This window comes from Schistocerca gregaria, chromosome 7, assembly GCF_023897955.1.
Source record: "Schistocerca gregaria isolate iqSchGreg1 chromosome 7, iqSchGreg1.2, whole genome shotgun sequence".
NCBI lineage: Eukaryota > Metazoa > Arthropoda > Insecta > Orthoptera > Acrididae > Schistocerca > Schistocerca gregaria.
Genome location: NC_064926.1, coordinates 387,649,630 through 387,675,418, shown reverse-complemented (window position 1 = coordinate 387,675,418; position 25,789 = coordinate 387,649,630).

Here is a 25,789-nt window from a genome sequence, read left to right as displayed (position 1 = left end):
CAAATTAAGGCCGGTATTTGATATTAGTAGACTTCTCTTGGCCAGAAATGCCTTTTTTTGCCATAGAGAGTCTGCTTTTGATTTCCTCCTTGCTCCGTCCGTCATTGGTTATTTTACTGCCTAGGTAGCAGAACTCCTTAACTTCACTGACTTCGTGACCATCAATCCTGATGTTAAGTTTCTCGCTGTTCTCATTTCTACTACTTCTCATTACCTTCGTCTTTCTCCGATTTACTCTCAAACCATACTGTGAACTCATTAGACTGTTCATTCCGTTCAGCAGATCATTTAATTCTTCTTCACTTTCACTGAGGATAGCAATGTCATCAGCGAATCGTATAATTGATATCATTTCACCTTGTATTTTAATTCCACTCCTGAACCTTTCTTTTATTTCCATCATTGCTTCCTCGATGTACAGATTGAAGAGTAGGGGCGAAAGGCTACAGCCTTGTCTTACACCCTTCTTAATACGAGCACTTCGTACTTGATCGTCCACTCTTAATATTCCCTCTTGGTTGTTGTAAATATTGTATATGACCCGTGTCTCCCTATAGCTTACCCCTACACTTTTTTCAGAATTTTGAACAGCTTGCACCATTTTATATTGTCGTACGCTTTTTCGAGGTCGACAAATCCTATGAACGTGTCTTGATGTTTCTTTAGCCTTGCTTCCATCATTAGCCGTCACATCAGAATTGCCTCTCTCGTCCCTTTACTTTTCCTAAAGCCAAACTGATCGTTACCTAGCGCATTCTCAATTTTCTTTTCCATACTTCTGTATATTATTTTTGTAAGCAGCTTCGATGCATGAGCTGTCAAGCTGATTGTGCGATAATTCTGGCACTTGTCAGCTCTTGCCGTCTTCGGAATTGTGTGGATGATGCTTTCCCGAAAGTCAGATGGTATGTCGCCAGACTCATATATTCTACACACCAACGTGAATAGTCGTTTTGTTGCCACTTCCACTAATGATTTTAGAAATTCTGATGGAATGTTATCTATCCCTTCAGCCTTATTTTACCGTAAGTCCTCCAAAGCTCTTTTAAATTCCGATTCTAAAACTGGATCCCCTATATCTTCTAAATCGACTCCTGTTTCTTCTTCTGTCACATCAGACAAATCTTCACCCTCATAGAGGCTTTCTATGTATTCTTTCCACCTATCTGCTCTTTCCTCGGCATTTAACAGTGGAATCCCCGTTGCACTCTTAATGTTACCACCATTGCTTTTAATGTCACCAAAGGTTGTTTTGACTTTCCTGTATGCTGAGTCTGTTCTTCCGACAATCATATCTTTTTCGGTGTCTTCACATTTTTCCTGCAGCCATTTCATCTTAGCTTCCGTGCACTTCCTATTTATTTCATTCCTAAGCGACTTGTATTTCTCTATTCCTGATTTTCCCGGAACATTTTTGTACTTCCTCCTTTCATCAATCAACTGAAGTATTTCTTCTGTTACCCATGGTTTCTTCGCAGCTACCTTCTTTGTACCTATGTTTTCCTTCCCAACTGCTGTGATGGCCCTTTTTAGAGACGTCCATTCTTCTTCAACTGCGTTGCCTTTTGCGCTATTCCTTATTGCTGTATCTATAGCGTTATAGAACTTCAAACGTATCTCGTCATTCCTTAGAATTTCCGTATCCTACTTCTTAGCGTATTGATTCTTCCTGACTAATGTCTTGAACTTCAGCCTACTCTTCATCACTACTATATTGTGATCTGAGTCTATGTCTGCTCCTGGGTACGCCTTACAATCCAGTATCTGATTTCGGAATCTCTGTCTGACCATGATGTAATCTAATTGAAATCTTCCCGTATCTCCCTGCCTTTTCCAAGTATACCTCCTCCTCTTGTGATTGTTGAACAGGGTATTCGCTATTACTAGCTGAAACTTGTTACAGAACTCAAGTAATCTTTCTCCTCTTTCATTCCTCGTCCCAAGCCCATATTCTCCTGTAACCTTTTCTTCTACTCCTTCCCCTACAACTGCATTTTAGTCGCATATGACTATTAGATTTTCATCCCCCCTTTACATACTGCATTACCGTTTCAATATCCTCATACACTTTCTCTATCTGTTCATCTTCAGCTTGCGACGTCGGCATGTATACCTGAACTATCGTTGTCGGTGTTGGTCTGCTGTCGATTCTGATTAGAACAACCCGGTCACTGAACTGTTCACAGTAACACACCCTCTGACCTACCTTCCTATTCATAACGAATCTTACACCTGTTATACCATTTTCTGCTGCTGTTGATATTACCCGATACTCATATGACCAGAAATCCTTGTCTTCCTTCCACTTCACTTCACTGACCCGTACTATATCTAGATAGAGCCTTTGCATTTCCCTTTTCAGATTTTCTAGTTTCCCTACCACGTTCAAGCTTCTGACATTCCACGCCCCGACTCGTAGAACATTATCCTTTCGTTGATTATTCAATCTTTTTCTCATGGTAACCTCCCCCTTGGCAGTCCCCTCCCGGAGATCCGAATGGGGGACTATTCCGGAATCTTTTGCCAATGGAGAGATCATCATGACACTTCTTCAACTACAGGCCACATGTCCTGTGGATACACGTTACGTGTTTTTAATGCAGTGTTTTCCATTGCCTTCTGCATCCTCATGTCGTTGATCATTGCTGATTCTTCCGCCTTTAGGGGCAATTTCCCACCCCTAGGACAAGAGAGTGCCCTGAAGCTCCATCCGCTCCTCCGCCCTCTTTGACAAGGCCGTTGGCAGAATGAGGCTGACTTCTTATGCCGGAAGTCTTCGGCCGCCAATCCTGATTATTTATCAAAATTTAGGCAGTGGCGGGGATCGAACCCGGGACCGAAGACGTTTTGATTATGAATTAAAGACGTTACCCCCCTTATTTTACGCTACCCCTAGACTACTTTTTTTTTCCTGAGGTGCACAAAAGACTATCACTTCATTGTCGAAAGGAAAGTTGCTCCGCTGCTCTGCGAGAGAAGGAAAATGTTGAGATGAAAATGGGAAAAGAAAAAAAAAATGCCTTCTGCATTGGTGAGCATCTGAATAGTATCTTAAAATTCCGGCAAGCAAATAGGATTCATACATACAGGCAACTGGCAACCTCTACTATCCAAATATTGTATTTGAAGCATTTAACCGTTAATTATGATTTTCAGCATATTTCCAAACATCCTCATGTAGTCACAATCTTGGCTTATTTTAAAGTGTTCAATTTATATGTAAGAATAATAGTCTAGGAAAGTAGCACGCCTATTCTGCATAATAAACGATGCTGTGTGGCCCATGATCCACGTTGTAGCGTTGTTTTTTGCTCGTGGATACCTCAGTTTTTGTGACTGAATGATCTCTAAAAGGTCTACACCACTGGGCGTCGTACGGTCTATCACTGACAATCGTTGACGAAGAAATGTTGTAATTTCTTCTGCATGTCCGCACGTGAACCTATCAAGGAGCGTATCGACTCAACCGCATGCGTCACAGTTAGGCGTTGGATGAAGGCCTATTTTATGTATCTTCTCAATCGTTGCTACTTTATCGTTGACTGTGAGATACCAGTCGGCTATGACGTGTGATGATAACATGTCGCTGTGTACATTCCGCCATATTATACTCCAATGTGTATGTGGATGTTTTTCTTCGAGACGATTCCTGTGGTTTGTTGTCATGAGAAGGTCATAAAGCTTCCTGCTCGTCAGGCTTCCGGTATCGACGATGTTGTGTCGAATGTAGCTCATTTCCATGTAGTACTGAATGAGGTTTCTGATGAGACTGGTCGTCCGGGTACGAAACTCCTTCCTGATGCGATTTAGGAGCAGGGTGACACATTTTTGTGTACTTTAATGCGGTTAAGGTCTCCTTTGGACGAAGGTAAGGTTAAGGTATCGAATTGAACTTTGAAAATATGCCCCCTAAAAATAAACCAACATAACGCTTGTTGTACACTCTTGGCTAGGTGGTCGGAGATTGGAAGAATTTGCGCCAAATAATTCATCTTGCTCCTAATGGCGATCTCGATGGTCTTAACTTTCTGTAGTACGTTCAAGTCAAGGTCGGAGTGAAGCATCAAAGCAGCACGTAATTTATTAAGCATGTGTGACCAGTTCTTCGTCAGGAATTTGTCTGGTTTGGCCTCAAAAGTAACACCGAGGGTTGTGTGAGAATCCTTTACCTTGCACCAGGTAACATGGGATATGTCTCCGATACCGCCATCGATCTGCAAAACTGTGATTTTAGTTCTATTGAGTATTGCTCCTGAAAGAAACGTGAATGTTTGTAGAAGAGTTGCTGCTGACAGAAGTTGTTGCGATGATGACACAGCATACGCAATGCATGGGATAGTGACAGACTCGACGCTAAGCCCGATCCCGCTATGCGCTAAGTTGTTCAGTAGCGGCTCTACTGCAATGGCGTACAAAATCATTGACAGAAGACATCCTTGGCGGATGGATTGCGCAATGGAAACTTCTTTTGTAAAATGGCCATTAATGAGAATCCGTGAAGAGGCGTTTGTAGTAAGTTTGCGAATTAATTCTATGAAATGAGGTCCAAATCCTAGTTTCTTTATGCTTTGAAAGAGGAAATCATGACGTACACGGTCATAAGCCTTCTCAAAATCTAGAAAGATCAGAGCGTTCTGTCCTTTAGTTTCAGCAAATGAACAGATGATGTCCCTCAAATCGCAGGCAGCTGAGATTGCACTTCGACCTTGCACAGCACTGTACGGGTAACTGCCTAAAACCTTGTACATAACGGTTTGCATCCTTAGCTTAATCGATCTGGTGACGATTTTGAAGTCGGCATTCAGGAGTGTCATGGGTCGCATGTTTTCAACCTTCCTGCTGTTCCCTTTTTTCGGTAAGAGCAGGATGATACCTTCCGTAAATGCCTTTGGTATGACTTCCAGGTGCCAGAGTTCATTCGCTATCTCGAGGAGTGTCGGGCCGAGGAGGTTCCAGTATCGCTGGTAAAACTCAGCACTGAGACCATCGGGTCCTGGTGATTTCCCTTTCTTTGCACTGTGGACCGCCAGTCGGATTTCGTCCTCTGTGAAAACAGATTCCAGCTTTGCATTATCCTGTTGTGACAAGCGACAGCTCAAGGTCCTAAGAAAATCTTCGGACGAGTGTTCATTAACGAATTGCTTCTTGTAAAGTTGACTATAATAGTTGTAGACGTGCGAGATGATGTCACGTTGCTTCGTGATGGCATTCTCAGCTTCATCAACGACGGCTGCAACCAACATGGCTTTACGCCGTTTCGTCGTTCTCAGGATGTGGTACAGAGAGGCCCGTTCTTCGGCGGCAACGTCCTTAGGGTTGGCTCGTACGATGATGCCATGCATTCGTTGGCGTTGTATCTCCGTGATTTTCGCTTTATATCGTTTGATCTTTACGTCGATGTCGCGAGACGGATTGCTAGTGCGACTGTACAGTTCTCTCAAACAGCGATAATAAAATTCAATAGTCTGTTTCTGCCAAAAGCTTTTTGGTCTGGCGTAGCTCATGAGGGTGAGGCGTAATTTAGGCTTAGCACACTGAATCCACCACTGTAGAACGCTAGCGTAACGAGGTCGGTGCCGCTGGAGCTGTTGCCACGTTAAGTTCACCTCCTCTTCAAGTTGGACATCCTGCAGAAGGCTGACATTCAATTTCCAGTAGCCCTTCCCGCGGTAAATTGGCTGGCGTTGTAGGTTGAGGTAACACTGATATGCACAATGGTCGGAGATGTTGACAGGAGCTATGTCACAGTTCACAGTGTGTCGCTGGAGGGCATCGGACACATAGGTCCTATCCAGCGGACTGGCAGAATGACTGGTTACGAAGGTGTACGCTACCCGTTCACCGTGCAGTTGTTCCCATGTATCGTGAAGACGTATGCCATGAATTAAATGTTCAAGTTCGATACATCTCTTCGTGTTAGGAGTTTGGTCTCTGTCGTTGAACACACAATTGAAGTCACCACCAAGGATGAGATGTTCACGATAAGCGCTAAGAAGAATGGGAACCTCGGTTTTATAAAATTTTGAACGATCTCTCTTATGAGTGCTACCTGAGGGGGCGTACACGTTAACAATCTGCACACCATTCACTCGAAGGGAAATGCCACGACCACTGGGCAGCCGCTGCACATCCGTAAAGGGTATACCGTTGCGCAGAAGGTTGGCAGTGCCTACAGGATCCTGAAGATTGGTGTTATCAATAAGAACGTAACCAGGCACTTCTAAGGCTGTGACTACCTCCTGTAGGAGGGCAATGTCAACGCTGGTACCATACAAGAAATCAGTTAGCGAACGGCGTTTCACCGCACCTTGAATTCTATTGACGTTAAGTGTGGTAATGTTGTAGGTTTGGCCGTCACCCATGATGGTCCAGAGGACAATGAGCTCTGAGTTTCGGATCGTCCTTCTCTCCGGCTTTGAACCAAACTCGTTGGTAACGTTTGGAGTACGAAACGAAATGCCAAAACCAATAACAGGTCAGGGAGGGGAAGGTCGCAGCGCGATGGTCATGCGCGAGAGCAGCTACTGCTGCATCTCCTCGTTCTGCTGCCACCACGGCTCATTGCTGTCGGGGTGCTGCGCGGTGCGCGCGCCGCCCTGCCCGCCGCCGCCGGTTGAGTCTGTCAACGTGGTCGCATCCGCCTGGCCACCACGCGGGGCTGCGACTGACGTCATCGAGTTCCTGCGGGAGCACTGCTGCAGCTGCTCGGTACTCTGTTCGCTCTTCCTCTTAGCCGTTACGGTGCTCTGATCCCTCTCAGCGCTCAGTAGTGCCTTCAGGTGTTTGGTTTGTTCACGAATGCGTTCTTGCCTCGCGGTGTCCTCGCAGCGCACGGAGCAAGAAGATTGAGGTTCAGTCTCGCTGCCACTTTCTGACATGTGTACGGGTCTCAAATCATTCGACTTTTCCTCTTTGCTACTATTCCCTTTGCTTCTCCTTCGGCGGCCTTTCTTCGTGTCTGCTACAGTCTCTATCGATAGGGGTGGTTCACGCAAACTGATCTGCACCCGCTCCTGTATCTCATACGGCTTAGTGTCAGAGGTGGCTGGCGCATCGTTGGTATCCAGCGGTAACTGCCCCGGTGAGGATGACGGTGCCGAATCGACGTCCGTCCTACCGCGAATGTCTTTGGCACTGCATTCCACCTGAACTGGCATCTCCGCCTCGCTAACATGTTCCGGCTGCAGTCCCCGCGACCACCTCATTCAATAGTGGAACAAGGTTTTCACTACCGTCTGCAGAATGTTCCCGTGGAAGTTGAAATGGACGTCGACGTGTACAGTTCATCCGCAGATGTTCAGTTGAATGGCAGATCGAACAGGTAGGGGGTTGGCCAATGTAAGTTACCTGTGCACGAAAGCCGCCAATGGCAACATACGAAGGTATGTGTTTTTTCAAGTCTACACGTACACTTCGCACCCCGCTGTTAACTTGGTAGCGATAGGCACTCGATCATTTTTCATTTGTAGCTGACAAAACAGCGCCGTACAGTGACAGAGAACGTGCAATCAGATCATTAGGGCACTCAGGTGGCACATTAAATACCCTGACAGTTCTTACTCCGTATCCCGAAGGCACGATTTGGACATTACTAATACTGCCATCATTATGACGGAATGGTCTCACACCAACATGCTCCTCAACGAATTTCTCCTAAGTGTCACTCGAAATAAGTTTGATAAATAACGAGTACTGCACAAAGTCCAATTGGAACGTGTCTTCAGGCAATTTCAAATCCTCAAAGATCCACTCATGAATTTCAAACGCCGTCGGTCGCAAGGCAGCGCGATCGAAAACACACTGAACGCTGTTCGCTCTGTTAATTGTCGACATCTTACTTACAACAGTTATACAGAAACAAACGTTAACAGCTTTCCACCTCAGCAGTGCTCGCGACGTAAACACTGGCCCGCGCTACCGCCCGTCACCGCGCGATGTGCACTGGCCGAGTGCCGGAACACGACTGATACCTATACCACGGGTCACTATTGAGAACATTTTTAAGGGGCTAACTATATGTAAATGAAGGAGAATGCAGGAAGGGAAAGTTCCCAGACAATACGCTCACCTCTTGGAAGAACTGTTCACATGTTTGCACAGCAGCATAGACAGAGCCGTACTGAAAGCGTCTGTCTAGCAGATCTCTTAAAATCAAGACGCCAGGGGCTTTATAGTTTTGCCATTTAAATTTTTCCTATGAGCATTTCTCCACCACCAGCCTCTGGGTACCAGCTCAAGTGTGGGTGACCTGAAAGAACCAGTCAAATCCAAATGAAGCCCTTCACACAGACAGCGGTTCGCGGCCACCCAGTACCGTAAGGGAGGGGGGGGGGGGGCGCCTTGAAAGCTGTACCATTGTTGCTGGGGTGCCGAGAAGCCTGCCGTTCATCTGCTTAATGGCCAAAACTGACGTCGTTTTTCGCAGCAAGATTTCCTAGGTAGCTTTCCTGGCCTTAATTGGTTTATTACTGTTAGTTTATGTATACAGAGTGAGACACTAACTATTGCCACCAAGAATAACACCGAAAGTATGACAGGAGCTGAAACGTTTGTGAGACAAGAGTTGCATGGGACAATGGGAGCTATGATATGACATTGGTTTTTTGTTGCTAGGTTGGGTCGTGTCAGAGATATGAAGGCCAACTTTGTTTTTTCAACTGCGATGCTATAGTTTGGTACTTATTTCTGTTAGAGACTATCGAGACGAATCCAATGATGTATAACAGTACGGTCATTGAAGGTCGACAAAGGTCAAACAAGTGGTATATTCGTCAATTCAGAGAAGGTGTTCGAAGGGATGACCATTGGTATCAGTGCAGTGCTGCAATACTTTTATCATGGATTGAGTGATATTCCTTATCACATCGGCACTTGCCGAAGCACATGCTCTGACAATTTTCTCTTGTATTTCTTCAGGTGTAGTTTGAACGTCTTTATAAATAATTTCTTTTACGAATCTGTATACGAAAAAAATTCAGAGGTGTCATGTCTAGCGAAGGAGCCGGCCACGACGCATCTCCCCCGCGTCTAATCCAATGATTTGGGAAATGTCTCTGCAACTCATTTCTAGCCATCAGTGAAAAACGTGCCGGGCACCCACTGTGTTGATACCACATTCTGTTCGTTGTTCCTAAAGGTATTTCTTCCAGTAACAGACCTAATGTTTCTTCCTACCATAAAGATTTCCTTCGATGAAATAGAAGCCAATAATTCTGTCCTCCATAATCCCACACCATATATTCACTAATTTTTGGTGTGTAACTTGACGCAGCCAACATGAATTTTCAGTTGCCCAAGAATGCATGTTATGAAAATTAACATTTCCATGGATTTTGAGTGTAGCCTAGTCAGTAAATAAAATGAAATTAATAAATGTGTCATCCTTCTGAATATGAGGCTGAGCCCATCGGCAGGATTCAATGCATCGCATACAATCCGTACCAGTTAATTCTAGGTGAAGACTGATACGGTAAGGATTTTATTTATGGATATGAAGAACAGGAACAACACTACTCTGGCTCATGCCAGATTCCTTTGCGATTTGACGCGAACTAACACAAGGATCTCGAACCACAGTGACAAGATTACCGATTTCCATTTCCTCGTTAGTAAGTTTCATTTGCCGTATACATCTACATCTACATTTATACTCCGCAAGCCACCCAACGGTGTGTGACGGAGGGCACTTTAAGTTCCACTGTTATTACTTCCCTTCTCTGTTCCAGTCGCGTATGGTTCGCGGGAAGAACGACTGCCGGAAAGCCTCCGTACGCGCTCGAATCTCTCTAATTTTACGTTCGTGATCTCCTCGGGAGGTATACGCAGGGGGAAGCAATATATTCGATACCTCATCCAGAAACGCACCCTCTCGAAACGTAGACAGCAAGCTACACCGCGATGCAGAGCGCCTCTCTTGCAGAGTCAACGTTATCACTGTCACCAAATAACCCTGTGACGAAACGCGCCGCTCTTCTTTGGATCTTCTCTATCTCCTCCGTATATTTCTGCCCCTAGCCTGTATGTTTATATTGGTTCACTGTCAACCATAACTTAACTAATGTATTATAAAATTTTTCGTTTCTCCACGTAACTATTTTTATCTCTAATTGTTTTCTCAGTAATTTTGTTATTATTTGTATTAGCAACTGTTTTCATCTATAACTGTTTTTCTCATGTAATTTTGTTAATTATTGTATATAGTAGTCGCACTTCGATCTTCAATTAGCAACCCACCATCATACTTTGTTGTTATCCTCATAAGTGCAATTAATATCACAGTCTAGCGTTACGTGCTGATTACTACCGTTGTGTTTAGCGAAATTCCCTCCCCTGCCAGCCGTGAGCAATCCTCATGCCAGACGCTCTTGTCACCGCTAATCACGACCCGCAAACATCTGACGGCAGTCTCCTCGGGCAGTCAACACCTGAACGCACCAAGCTGCATATTGCACATGCAAATGTCCAATCTCTGCCAGCTCACTTCGACGAGTACAAATACATATTTCAAACTACTGACATACGCGTAATACTCGTACTTTTGTCAGAGACTTGGCTCAAACCAAGTACTCCTACGACTTCTGTAAACCTAGATGGCTGTATCTTTCTCAGGCACGACAGATGTGACAGACGAGGGGAGGGAGTAGGGGCGTACATACGCTCTGATTAGTCACCTGCTGTACTACATACAACCGACCACAATGTAGATAAACAAGAGGATTATATGTTCATAGAGATCAAATCACTTAACAGAAAGCGCTTAATATGTGTCCTTTACGAACCTCCTAAAGTAGGTGGGATCGCGTGCTTCACAAACTGCCCTCTCTAGTCTCGAACCGTCATATGAACATGTAATTATAGCAGGTGACAATTACATTAATTTTCTACGCAATAGTCCTTCCACTGGAAAAATTAAGAGTATGCTTTCTCCCTCAAATATGACGCTGCTTCAGCTGGCATCTACTCATCACACGACTACCAGTCACACTTTCATAGATACATGCGCAACGAAATCTCCAAATAGAATAATCAGCACATCTCAGATATCTGCGTCTGGCATGTCTGCCCATGACATCATTTTCATGACGTATTCACTAGAATGTCTTAGAAAGAAACAAAAACTGTCTACATACCGAGACTTCAAACGCATAAATTTGCCTAAGCTGGAAACTGAGGCCCAAGAAATAGTCTGGGGGATGACCTCTACTCCCCTCATCGACATAAACGACAAATTCCAAGACTTCACTTACAAAATTACTCAACTATATGACAAATATGCTCCAATAAAGATCAGAAAAGTAAAAAAGGAAACCTGCACCTTGGCCGACTAATGAACTAAAACAGCTCATGAATCTCAGAGACGCTGCACATCGAGCATGCAAGATACACCCTACACCTGAAAATCTTACTGTATACAAGCAGAAGCGAAACACAGTCAGTCAAGCGGTGAGAAACGCTAAGCTCAGGCATGCCCGTACATTAGCTGACAATACATGTAGACCAGCTATCCTGTGGAAAAATCTCCGTAGTCTCGGTTTAGGCAAAATAAAAGTTGCAGAAAATCCAATGGTCCCAGCTGAAGAACTAAACCGTTTCTTCACATTACCTGCAACCACAATTGAGCCGCAAAAAACAGAGTGATTGATTACTTCATGGGGATGAACGACTGTAGCAAAGAAAGATTGTATGTACAGCACGTCACTTGCATTACTATCAAGAAAGCCATAATGCGGATTAGATCAGCATCTACTGGACATGATGGAACCACTGTCCAGATGGTAAAACTTATTATTGATCAACTACTGCCCTCTATAACAGACATTTTCAACGATTCATTAATCACAAGTGTTTTCCCTGAGGCCTAGAAACTGGGACAAATTAAGCCACTGCCTAAAAAGGACATCGCCACAGCACCCTCTGACTACCGCCCCATCTGCCTTCTTCCTGCACTATCAAAGGCCTTAGAATATATAGTCCATGACCAGCTCACCTACCTACTAACAGCCTACTAGACGAATACCAATCAGGTTTCTATAAACATCGAAGCACAACATCCGCACTGATAAAGGTGACAGATGACCTGACACTTGCCATGGACAGACTATCATTCGCTTCTTAGATTTCAGCAAAGCATTTGATACTGTCTGACTTCGACGTCTTATTAGCCAAACTTAGCGGTCTAAATTTCTCACCAAGTGCAGTGCAGTGGTTTCGCTCATACATGACGTCTCGTCAGCAACGCGTCCTGTCCGAGAATATAAAATCACAATGGCGCTGTTATTGTGAGGCGTTCCCCAAGGCTCAATGTTAGGTCCTATACTCTTCTCTCTGTATGTCAATGATGTGTCTCACCTATTGCAAATATCATATGTATGCTGATGACCTTCAGTTGTATCTAAGTGCGAAACCAAGCAATGTTAAGAAAGCTATTGAAAATTTCAAAACTGACCTCGATGCTCTATCAAAATGGGCACAGGACATTGGACTTAAACTAAACCCATCTAAAAACCCAAGCGGTACTTGTTGGTCACTCTAAGCTCATTAGCCCGAAACATCGGGAATCCGTACCGTCTCTTATCCTAAATGGAACAAATATTAACTTCTCTCCTTCAGCAAAGAGTTTGGGAGTAATAATAGATGAAAATCTAAATGTGACAGAGCACGGAACTGCAGTGTGCAAAAAAGCATCATCATCCCTTCATGTCCTACAAAAATATAAAAAACTCCTCCCTTTCGATCTGAAAAAGAAATAAGTAAAAACGCTTATACTACCAATCATTGACAACAGCGACATTATCCTACAAGGTCTCTCTCAGGAAAATTCGAGACATCTTGAACTGGTCATGAATTCCTGCGTCCGATATGTCTGTAGTTTTCGACTTTTTGATCACATTTCACCAGCACATGCGAAATTGTCCTGGCTGCGTGAAGACAAAGGCAGAGATTTCCATACCCTCTGTCTCATCTACTGCCTTACAAATGTACACTGTCTCTCATATCTCTCCTCGTCCTTAACGCTTATGTCAGTAGAACATTAGAGAAACACACGTTCCCATCATAATAAAATCCTCTCTCTTCCACTGCATCGCTCAGTCACCTTCTCCAAGTTCTTTACAGTAGCGGGAACCCGACTCTGGGATAATCTCCCTCGTTATGTTAGAGGACTTAAAAACATGTCCGGCTTCAAAAAACAGTTAATGACGTATCTACTTAAGCAACAGTAATGCCTTCCTCTGTACACGACTGCACTTCACCTCATTACTTCACTCTTTCCCCCTCTTTCCCCCTCCTTAAATCTCCCTTCCCCAAAACTCGCTGTACTAGTAAACATCTACATTTCACGCCAAGATATTAATGTCCATCTGCAGAACTCTTCATTAATATGGCCAATTTTTCTGATGTTTATCATTATTATTTGATTTTTTTACTGTTATTATTATCGCCTTTATCTTAATTTGTATGTATAGCACCTGATGTAAAAAGACTGCGAGCATCTACTTTATTAGGTCTTACTCATTGCTCTTTATTCATATTGTCACTAATCTAATTTTCTTATTTAAACTATTGTCATGATGTAACTCTAATGTGTGAAATGCTGTATGTGTGAAACACTGGTCCAATGTAAGAGAGGGCCTGATGGCCCTAATCTGATCAGGTTAAATAAATGAATAAATACATTAGAGAAATATTTCTTCTCTTAGAAAAAGCTTTTTACTCTTTCATCTTTCAGCTTGATCATGTATGCGAAAATTATTTTATCGACTGATATGTTTTACATAATACGATTCAGCGTAATGAATACAATTCTTGTATAATTTTCAACCCATCACATTAGAAATTCCATATTAATGTCATTAAATGTGAAAGTAACTCAGTTATTGTTTCATAACCAAACCTCTGTACGGATATCGACGGAATTTGGTATGGAGATAGCTTGAACCCTGATGAAAAAAACAGGCAAGTTTAGAAAGTAAAATAAAAATTCAATCCCTAGGAAGTGAACTATGCAGTCGAACATTTTGTATTAAATTGGCGAACACAAACCATGTTAAAACGTTATAAAATTTGCTGCATCGTGTCCCTGTTGTATAATATATAGCTGCTCCAATAGCACGATGCGTAGATATGTGCTCCTACTCACGCCCCTTTGTACGCATTGCTCAGCAGTGACTTTGTGGGTGCCACATCGTCGTACATTGTGACAATAGGAGCTGGGGAAGGGAAGTCACAATCAGTGCTTACGCTAATAGGCATGAGGACTCCTGACATTATTTCCCACATTATTTCTCACTTACTCAGCATCACTCAGTATGACAGAACTATTGATGTCTGAGTGCAACTGCCGGTAACAGATAGTTATCAACAATTTACTAATTCGTATATTTGCCTTATGAAAGGAGTGCAGCTGCAGTTCCTCGTACCAATTTTTGGAAACCAAGAACTGCAATATTATATTTCAAATTCTGGCAGAAAAATGTTCAGCCTACACAACTACTATACTGAGTTGCCATAAAAGTAGAAGGCAATTAATGATTAGCCAATAATTACAAGATATATATTAAAACAATAATTGCAATAAATGAATTATATTTTCAGCTGGTGGTTTATATTTACAATTGGGGGAAGATTAGTTCGGCAGCTAGATAAACTAATTTCAGATTATAGGCCTACAGCAGGTAGTGTGTGGAAGCTGGAGAAAAAAGCACATGTAACACAGAGATTGTCCAGTCACAAAGTAATGACTGTGGTGACTTAAACACAGTAGGCACACCCACACCCTGTGAACGACCAGTGGCTGATGTTTACTATCAGAGGCAGCACCGTCAACTCAATGAGACCTGGCCTCGCAAGTGAGTACCACCTGAGTTAAATAGCTGTGGAACTATGTTCACAACACGAAATATTGCCAGTTTCTTCTGCTGCAGCTTCAAAAACTTCTTTTACGCTCTTCTGACATCGTCAGCCTCGGTGCGATCAGTAGTATTATGAAGAATGAATAAGTCTTCAGCTACCAAGATTGCTAAAATCACTTATGGATGTAGATTACCAGTTTCGGCAATTCTCCGTTTACATCTTCGGGTATGCAAAAGATGGCCCCGAAAATGCTAGGATACAGCAATTATTATAACGATACGCATAATGATATCTAAAATTTAATGTACACGAATAACATCATACTTACCTTTACATCACTACAAAATCTTCTTATTCGGTACGATAATTGCTGCTGTAAGATGTTAAGTCCATGCTAGCGTTGTGAGCTATAATAGATTTCATCATTTCAATTTCAAAATAGTAGCTATATACATACACATTACGGCGCTGCTGACAAGTACTCACATTCATCACCATTTTACCTGTGACAGGTCCAAAAGTAAAGATGGTGCAGTGGTATTACTAACCGATGTTATCATGGCACATTAGATAAAGGCATGGTCCTACTGTCGTTTTAATGACCTATGCCTAAAGCATCATGAAAACTGTAAACAGCGTGTTTGCCAACAAAATTGCAAAATATTCGCAGTAGCTCTATTGGTAACTAGATACGGTGTACATTTTCCAGAATAAAAACATCGTACTTTATTAACTGGACCTTTGATTTCTAGTATTGATAGAGATCATGAAATTAGCGCCCTTGTCGCTTCATAAGACATACATGATTTTTTTTTGAAGTTTTAAGTTTATCTTACGTAATTTTATATCAAGATTTCTTGAAAAACTTTTAGAAATATGTTGGAAAATGATTATGTTAGATAATGATTTCTATTAAATATAACTCTGTATGAAAGTTTGTCTTAGTGATTTATTTAAAAAATGTTTTGAAAATCACGACGATCTAGAAGCTGGCAATATTCTGTTACATAACGGCATTTTTGACATTAATCATCTAGGGTGAATACCAGGTGAACGTATTTTTTCCTATCACAGACATATATAACATTGAGGTGGTAATGCTAGATCATGAGCTTAAGTTTCGGGGCGATTGCAATTGCATATGGTGTAATAATTGTACAATGGTTATGTTAAACAATGGAATGATCTCATGATCAGAGTGTACATATGAGTCAGGTGACGAAGTTACTGCTGTTTCTCATGCGTTTACAAAACTTGGATATCGTTGTGTATGCTGTTATGTTAGATGCTGTGTTGTACACTTTTTGGACCCATCTTTCGCAGATGACATCGGAGGATTGCCAAAACCGGTAACCCACATGTATAAATGATTTTAGTTGAATATCTGTTCTAGGTGCTACAGTCTGGAACCGCGCGACCGCTACAGTCGCAGGTTCGATCCTGCCTCGGGCATGCATGTGTGTGATGTCCTTAGGTTAGTTGGGCTTAAGTAGTTCTACATTCTAGGGGACTGATGACCTCAGAAGTTAAGTGCCACAGTGCTCAGAGTCATTTTTGAACTTCTATTCATTGTGAAACTTTCTGGCAGATTAAAACTATGTGCCGGACTGAGACTCGAGCTCGGGACCTTTGCCTTTTCGCGGGCAAGTGTTCTACCAACTGAGCTACCCAAGCACGACTCACGCGCCGTCCTCGCAGCTTTACTTCTGCCAGTACCTCGTCTCCTACCTTCCAAACTTTACAGAAGACCCGTCCCAGGAGAGCTTCTGTAAAGTTTGGAAGGTAGAAGGCGAGGTACTGGCAGAAGTAAATCCGTGAGGACGGGGCGTGAGTCGTGCTTGGGTAGCTCAGTTGGTAGAACACTTACCCGCGGAAAAGCAAAGGTCCCGAGCTCGAGGCTCGGTCCGGCGCACAGTTTTAATCTGTCAGGAAGTTTCATATCAGCGCACACTCCGCTGCATAGTGAAAATCTCATTCTATTCATTTTATTTTTAATTTTAACATACACTTCAAGCCATTCAAAACTGCAACACCATGAATAAGGGCTGCATCAAATTTCATATTGACATCAAGTGTTGTACATGTTTAGAATTAAAAAACAATTTAGTGTAACCACCCAATGTTGACTGTAATTACATGATGCACATTATAGACGTGTTTGAAAGTATTTACATCAAATGTCGAAGGGTAATGGATCACTTCATGGAGAACAACTTCTGTTCGAGACAAAATGTTCGCTGACTCCTAACGGTGGTTCTAGGCGCCCTTCAGTATTCCCCGGCCCTGGGTCGAAGATATTTCATCGAACTAGCAGGATTTATTAACCAGCTGCATACGACCTAATTCACTAAATTTGTAGTGATACGTGTTGCCAGTGGCTTGTGCGTATTCATTTAAGATCTCTGCGATCGACTCTGTATCGCATGGCCGCGGTTTTCCTCTTTGGTCGTTTTTCGTCTTTCTAAGCGCACTACGCTGTGCGGAGATGGCTGGTTGTAGTAGGTTAATTGGCACTCTGGTGTGCAATCTGGTTGTCGGCGGTCGCTCTTTGTGCATCCCCCTTTCTGTCACACTGGCAGCGTGGCTGGGGACGGAGACCTGCACGTAGGGTGTACATAAAGTCTGGGAACACTTTCATTGTACAGATGTCATACATATTTCATTTTGAAGAGAAACTCTGAAAGCTTTTTTTTTTTCAATTATTCGATAAGCGAACCATGACTGAACCGGCAGGCGGCAATACGGTAATCCAATTCTTGCCATACCAGACCCAGCATCCTCGACTGTTGCAGTCGCTTCCCGTATTGTCTCCCGGAGCTTTGCTACATCACGTGGTAGAGACGGTACGGACGCAGATCTTTAATTTGCCCCCACAGAAAAGTCACACGGAGTGAGATCTGGTGATCGAAAACAGCTTGCTCCGCACGTGAACTCTCCATGTTTGCGACTAGCGCTGACTGTCGGCAAATTACCAAACTACGCTGTGGCACTATACATGAAATAAAAACTTTCAGGGTTTCTCTTCAAAATCACATATGTATGATATCTGTATAATGTTTGTTTCTTGTGCAATAAACAATTGAAAGTGTTCCCGTACTTTATGTACGTATAGTATTCGCCACGCCATTCAGCCACTTCACGAATCTGGAGTCTGGAAACTGGATTGAATGTGGTAACAGGAGTTCCCACATGGACATTTCTCCTCATTAATTATTAATTAGGGTTTTTATATATGGCTTCCAGTCTGCAGTCTGTAACGTAGCTAAACTCTCCGTCAGTATAAAATGTTTTGGGGCACTTGTACGTAACGTTTTGCAGTTAATGGAAACGAGACATCAGTTCCTAAGAACAGTGTGCAATCAAAGAATACAGGTAGTCATACCGTGATCGTTACTACACTGGGTTTTGTTAAGTACAACAGCTACCGAAATACGAAAAATAATAAGTTAATGATTCACTGTAAATAGTAACAATTTTGAATAACTAAATGGTTGATTACATTTCGAGTGGAAAATAATTACGATCGCTAGGGTAAACGAACAAATAATAAATCTGGTTAGTGACTGATGTGTCTCTGAAGTCGCGTAATTGCTGCAAGTATGTAATAATGCAGCAGCTGAACAAAATACATTCACGGGAACTTAGATGCAAAATACATGTGTAATATGAGTAAAATGATGACAATTTGGGGTACACTGATATTAGCATCTAATAGGTAATGACCAGCTACGCTTTGTGAAAACTGGACTCAAATACGTAACTCACGATAATGCTGTCAGTTTAAAAATTTTCAAAAACGTTACTGAAACTATTTACTCTTCCTTAATAGTTACTTCCCAAAATTTAAGTGTGTAAAGTGTTTCATTTATAGCAACGAACATTTGGGAATTCCTATGTTATGAAGATAACATGAAATTATTTGTAAAAGGCACGATAAAATCATAAGTTTACTTTTGCTGCAATAGTACCACATACTTGCCTCACTGAGCAAATAAACTTTTAATTTCACTAATTTACTGCTGTCGTAGTGCAACCCTGTATGAAGAACTGCAACTACTACGGCCTCTGATTCCAAAAATTATTTAAACGAAATTTAACTGTAGAATTAATTGACTTTATTTTGTTTCAGTTATTTCTTTCAGATGCGACTTTGTCGGAAGTCGCAGTGAAACGACGGCGCCCTGTTAATGGTTAGTTTCTTGAGTTAATTAGCTTCATTCCCTAAGTCTGACTTGACTCAGCATCACTGTATTTTTCAAAAAACTTAACTACTACGTGGATAAGCCTTGTACGCACCTACAAAATAACAGGCTTAGCTTATTGCTTTTAGTGCGATTTGATCCTCTGTATGGTATCTATTGTTGGCAACAGGTTCTTCTTGCTTAGCGAGCAGCATGAATAATTTTGGACCACGAAGTAATCTTCCTTAACTGACATATGTTCTTACAACCACGTACTGTGCCCATAGACGTGCTTTCTCACTTACGTTATTTCCATTGCCACAATTCACAAAATCAGGACGATCTCCATTTGGCATTATCGCGCCAACACAGGTGATTCATGCACTTTCTGTGCCTCCACTACTGCGACTGCGTGCACTCGCGCCGACGCCAAAGATTTTTGTGTTCCTATAAAAGATGTTCGCTGCGTGCGTACAGTATGAATTTCCCAGTGGCTGCGTGTTTACTACAAGGCTTTGTCATAATTTCTTACTTATTCTTCTAGTATGATATTACAGCTTCATAAACACTTATGCGTATGTACAATTACAAAAACTGTTTTTAAATCATGTGATCAAATGACTAAAGAAACATGAGACACCGTGTTCTAGTGTTACAAATCGACTGCAGGCCGTGTTTCACAGTTAGTACACTGTTGAGCGAAACTTAAGTACGAAAGTAACTTTCGAATAGTGTCTTATTGCCAAGTAATACAGCTCGATGAACTTGAACCATAAACTGCAACATTTCCTACTGCATAGTACAAAAGAAAACAAAGGATTACGCAATGAAACGAACAGAAATGACACTTTTATTCAGAGACAATTTTCACACTGAGGTTTCCGCAATTCATGGTGGAAGCCTGGAAAACACATAAGGCGAGACCTGGTTAATATGCGGCCACTACGGACAGCAGTGCATGGTGTGCCACGTGCTTCCTTGGTCAGTCTTATAGTAGAGCGTTCCATTGGTCCACAAGTCCGGTTGACGAAGTCTGGATGGTCATTGGTGCTTGTGCACCGACTGCAGTAGTCTACCCTTTGCTTTCCACAAGTGCTTGACGTGATTTAGGTCTGTTAAACTTGCAGGGCAGCCCATCCGGTGATTACTTTCTCATTAAATGAGCTGCTCCACCTACCCTGTTCGATGTCGTCGCACTTGTCGTCCATGAAAATGAAGTCAGGGCCAAACGCAACCCAGAAAAGACGTACATGGACAAGGAGTACAGCTTCAGATAACGCCGACCAGTAACGTGATCCACTACTCGCTATCTAGGGATTCGTAATACACCGAGTATCATTGTCGAAATTGAGCGTTTTGATGGTTCAGGTATTGCGCCGTGGGGGAGCACAACGTTGCATGTGCATACTAACTTCCAGATCTTCGAACACGATACACTCATCAGTCAGTTTTATTAGGATGCTATAAGCCTTCCACATATACCCCCCTTTTAGGCTCCATTTGGCCCCAAAATTCTTTTTCAGTCTTACAAGAAGTGACCGCATTGAACTGCAAACTCATGGAATAAGAGGATGTTCGGCGCATGGTAGGACCTGCTAGTTCATTCGACCTTAACCCCCCTGACCATGTGAAGGATCTGTTGGGATAAGTATGTCAGCATGTCCACACCTACCAACAAACCATCAAATTATTTGACTTGTCGCTCTAACGAAGTAGGCGAGAGTCAGCAATATGTCTCGTGGTCTTATCGTGGCAAGTTTATCTTCTGCCGTTAGGTCAGATGATAGAAATGCCACTTGCACACTTAGAGTAGTGGATTGACGGTGACCAACTTTAAACAGAACTTGATTAATTTTCACACACATTTATTAAAATAATAAAAAGCATAGACATTATATTACTTGAATCTGGATGCTGTTTACAATTGACAATCGGAAGTTCCTTTGGTCTTGGCACGCTAATCTTGTTTTCACATATGTCTGATGCTTGACGAAGTGTCTATACATTTCTCTTCATGGCTATGTACAGGAATATGATAATCTTATTAGGTGCAGACTGAAACTATAGACTGGTACAGACTAATTCAGACCGGTTCAGACTAATTCAGACCGGTTCAGACTGGTGCAGACAAATGCAGACTCGGACAGTCTAATGCTGACTGGCTAATTGGGTGTCTGTACACTCATTACAATACCTCATGCGTCTCAGGTATCACTGCATGAGTGTGATTCACGAGGAGAAAAGGTTCTACGTTAGCAGCAATCTCATTGGCTGCATTACATATTAATACACAGATCGGCGGAGGCAGAATTTGGTCTGTCTCTAAGGCAGCGCCATCTCGTAGTGCGGAGATGGACGAGCGCTGCGCCTGCGCTTTTGTGCTTAGCGGGGCACCCTCTAGTGGGAAAGTTGTGTACGCGCTAACTATGTGGAACTATGTACACAACAAGAGCATACTCTGATGTCCGTGGTGATCACACACACTACTAAGAACCACATTCCCCTTTGTAATGTTCAGAAGATCGTCATGAATCACAGTGTCTTCAGTTATTGTCTTTGAACATAAATAACCTTTCTGTTCGTCTTATTACGTTTTTCTTACAGTTACCTTACGGACCATATTGTAGCTTTTGCATGTATGTGTGGGAAAAGTTTCATCGAGTTATGCTACTTGGCAGTGGCACTTGGTGGGAAAGTTATTCCAGTCCATAATGTAGTAGCAACTTCTGCCACCACATGTATCAGGATGACCAATTGTAGCAGTAAGAGGTAGAAAGCAGCGTATTAAGACTCATCCAAGCTTTCCAAGTTATGTATAGTTTCCAACTACAGTGCCCCCGGTCCTCTCTATCTGCGTCACAATGCTGAGGACACCACTTCACTGTCTACAAAATGGCATGGTGCGGAATGGCTGCCTCAGTGACCTGTGCATGCACTGTGTCAGCCTCGTATGCCAGTGGAGTTGCGGTGTCGACAGGATGCCAGCAGTGGACTCAGCAGTCGGTGTCGCTATCGACTCAGCGCCGCTCGGTGTGAACCTCGACCAGCTGTGTGCTTCTCGCCGGTGTGGCTGAGATCACGGAGACAACAAGGGCCCATTTACCGGCCCTCGAGTTGGGATGTCTCCGGCGTGTGTTGGGAGCCGCGACGACTGCCCAGAGTAACGAGCCGTGGAGTGGCCCTCTGCTGGCTGCCTCCGGACCCCACATACGCCTCAGAGGGTCGCACTAGCGTCGCCATGGACTGGAATGCTGGCGCCCCATCTGCTGCTGCGCCTGGTGGTGTGACATGCCCTGCGATCGAGGAGAGCTGCCACAGTTAAACCTATCTCGTTAGGAACACTCACCGGTTTATAATCGCTGTGCGCCTCTGTTTTTCCATACACGCCACTTTGCGTCACGTACTCATAATACGCTAGATTGGCCAGTGGGCCCCTTCTACCTGTGATTTGCGACACGCAAAACCGCTATGTATACTCTTTCAGGAATTTGATGGCCCTGTGGCCTCTATTCTGCTTCGAAACTGTTGCTATGCGTAACTAACTGCAATCCAGCCCGCACCTGGCTGTATCTTGAGCTCAGACTATTGCACAAAACTAATTTTCCCCTATGCTAAACGGCTGTGCCGCAAAATTGTTCTCCTCTTCGGAAGGACCAGGTCCCCGGGTAGAACTAACTAAATCTTAACTTTTTTGGAGTGGCACCAATGGCATATTTGCTTACTATTAGATAACTTGCATGTGGTCTAGTGCCCCTTAAAACCAAGACATGAAACAAAATGTAAAAATTCCCTACTGGACGACCACTGCTCGATCAACCCTTTGCCTACCCGTCTCACGCCCTCAGTACCCAGTCCATGAGGGAACGATGAGTAGTCCATACTCATGGTTCCCTCATGGAATTAGCTCTCCTCCTGATCAGAAAGAAAACAACACATAACTGTAGGAACCAAAACCAACCGCGGGAACGCCTTGGGCTGCGGATCGGAGCCGCCAGGCGGGAAAGCCGCCGGAGGTGGAGCACGCGCCACAACACAAGGACGAGTCGGACGACAGACCAACGACAACGACAACAACCGACAATGACCGACACAACAAGGAAGAGATAAACAACGGAGGCTCGTAGAAACCTCAACACCAAACACCAACAGTAAATCCACTCGGAACCACAGCCAGGCAAACGTCAACAACGAGCAATGACCAGAACGTAGTACCGCCAAGATATAGACACAATGCAGAGAGAGTAACAGACTGACTGGACCAGGGCAGAACGAGTCCCTATATACAAAACCGGAGGGAGCGGCGATTGGCCGCTGTCTGCACGTGGCTTAGCGAGAGCCGCTGCGCGGAATAGCTGCCGCGGAGTCGGAGCCCTGTATGGGCTGACCACGTTCATTTGTTCTGGCGCGTGTTCGACTTCTGCGGCGGGAGGTATTATAATAACAAAATTAAGGCTGCGATAACACTCGGCAAAGAGGTGCTTAAAATGATCGTTATCAGCAGTTGCCTTTGCCTATACTGAGCGACATGCTGCACAAGTTGTTCGGCTCATATGCGCCCCTCTTGCTCTGAAATGAACGGGTTTACGGATCTCAGCAGATCTGGCTTCAGAGTTTGAGTTAACAAGGTCAGATTCCGCGTTGGAAAAAACTCTGAAGTGGCTTCTGGCCAGTGCAGCTGCGGCTGTGTAACATTCAATTGCATAACTCCTGAAATTGATGCTGGCAGGTATAAGGTAGGTCCTATTATGTTACACTTTGTTCCATTGATTAAAATTCCGCTGCCCTCGAGCTCTACACGTTTCGCTTCTGCAAATACTCCCGGATCTAAACAACTTGCTACTACTACCAAATTCTCGTAAGTTGAGAAGATCCAATGCATCCCAACCCGTTGCAAACTCAATTTTGGGTCCACGATGTCCCTTGGACAGTCTGTTCCTTTCCCCCTAGCTAGAAATAACTTCACCATGGTCATGTCCCATATTTTTAGCTTTGAAGATTTTCCTCCAACATTCACTATTTTTGATCCAAACTCAACACCGATTGTGTGACTACTTTCCTCAACCCCAGCAACCCAGCATGATCTGTCACTACCTGAAATCTTCTCCCATGTAAATAACATTTAAAATATGTGATTCCATACATTACGCTAAGCATCTGTCTGTCAGTTGTTGAGTAATTCCTCTCTGTTGCATTCAACTGCCTAGGCGCATAGGCTACTAGATGTTCTTTCCCATCAATTTCTCTACTAAGAACACACCCTAATGCTGGATTCAATGCATCGTATGTTAGTATAACCTCCGTTTCAAAATCTGCAAACACAAGAACCGGACTTCACGTTAACACTTCTTTCAGTTTGTCAAACGCTTTCTGACACACTTCTGTCAACTCAAATTTCGCACCCTTCCGTAACAATCGCGTCAACGGCTGTGATAAATCTGCAAAATCCTTCACGAACTTTCAAAAGAAATTGCAAATTCCGATTAATGACTGCATTTCCTTAACTGTTTTCGGTTCCTGAAAATCTCGTACAGCCTGCATCAACCTCAGATCTGTTCGCACTTCGTCCTCTTGTGAGGACTTCTTCTAATGCAAAATGACACTTCTCCAGGCTCAACGTCAAACGATGTGCTCTTAACCTCATAAGTACTTCCCTTAATCGTTGTCTATGTTGCTTCATACTACTTGGAAAAGACTCTGCCGTGGCTCCAAACCCCTCAAGACACTGTCTAGCAACACCTGAAACGTTGCCGCAGCGTTTTTCAAACTGAGTTGAATTCTAATGTATTGGTAAAGGCCTCCAGGTGTAGAGAAGGCAGTTTTTGGACGATCCCCTGGAGCCACCTCTAAATGATGATAACCACTTGTCAAATCCATCGCAGAAAAGTACTGGCACTGTCCTAAGTGATCCAAAGTCTCAGGTATGTTTGGAATGGGGTATGTGTCCGTTACTGTCTTATTATTCAGGTATCGGTAGTCCCAACAGAATCTGTATTTCTTAGATCCATCCACAGATTTTTTAGGCAAAACGACAATGCCCGCTCCCCAGAAACTATTACCATGCTCTATAATGCCGTTCGCAAGCTGCTGATAAATGAAATCCTCCATAATCGGCTGCAAATACTTAGGTATTCCGTATGGTTTACGGTAAACAGGTACTTCATTCCCCGTTGGTATCCTATGTTGAAGTAATGGAGTTGCTGTTAACGGCCCTTGTGGAAAAAAACAGATCCTTAAATTCCCACAATAATTCTTCCATATGCTCTCTTTCTCCTCCTTTCAAGTGCTTAATTTTGTCAAGCAATGCTGTTCTATTGGCAGTTAGTGGTTGACCGCTTGGCCTACCTCTCGAAAACCAGTCTTCGTCATCTGGCACATAAAAATTTACTACTACAACTCCTTTCCTCAAATTTGCGCCTATTGCGTTAAAATGGTCCACGTTCATGGGAACTTCTCGCCCGTAGTTCCCCTCCTGTACGCGTACAACACTACGTTTCACAAAACAACCCAATAGACCCAAAACTTCATTATCCTCCAATGGTTCAGTAACACATACTGTACCCACAGGTAGATTTGATTCCACACTTACCCAAAGCGACTTCCCGGTGCCACTAGACACGCACACATTCGAATTGAGCCTTAATGCTCAGTTCAATTGGTTTGTTCATTGCGTTGCACGCCCCTCGCGACAGCCCTCCATTGACAACAGTTCCCCCTAGCTGAAATAACATTCCACCGAGTTCTAAACAAACAGTCTACAG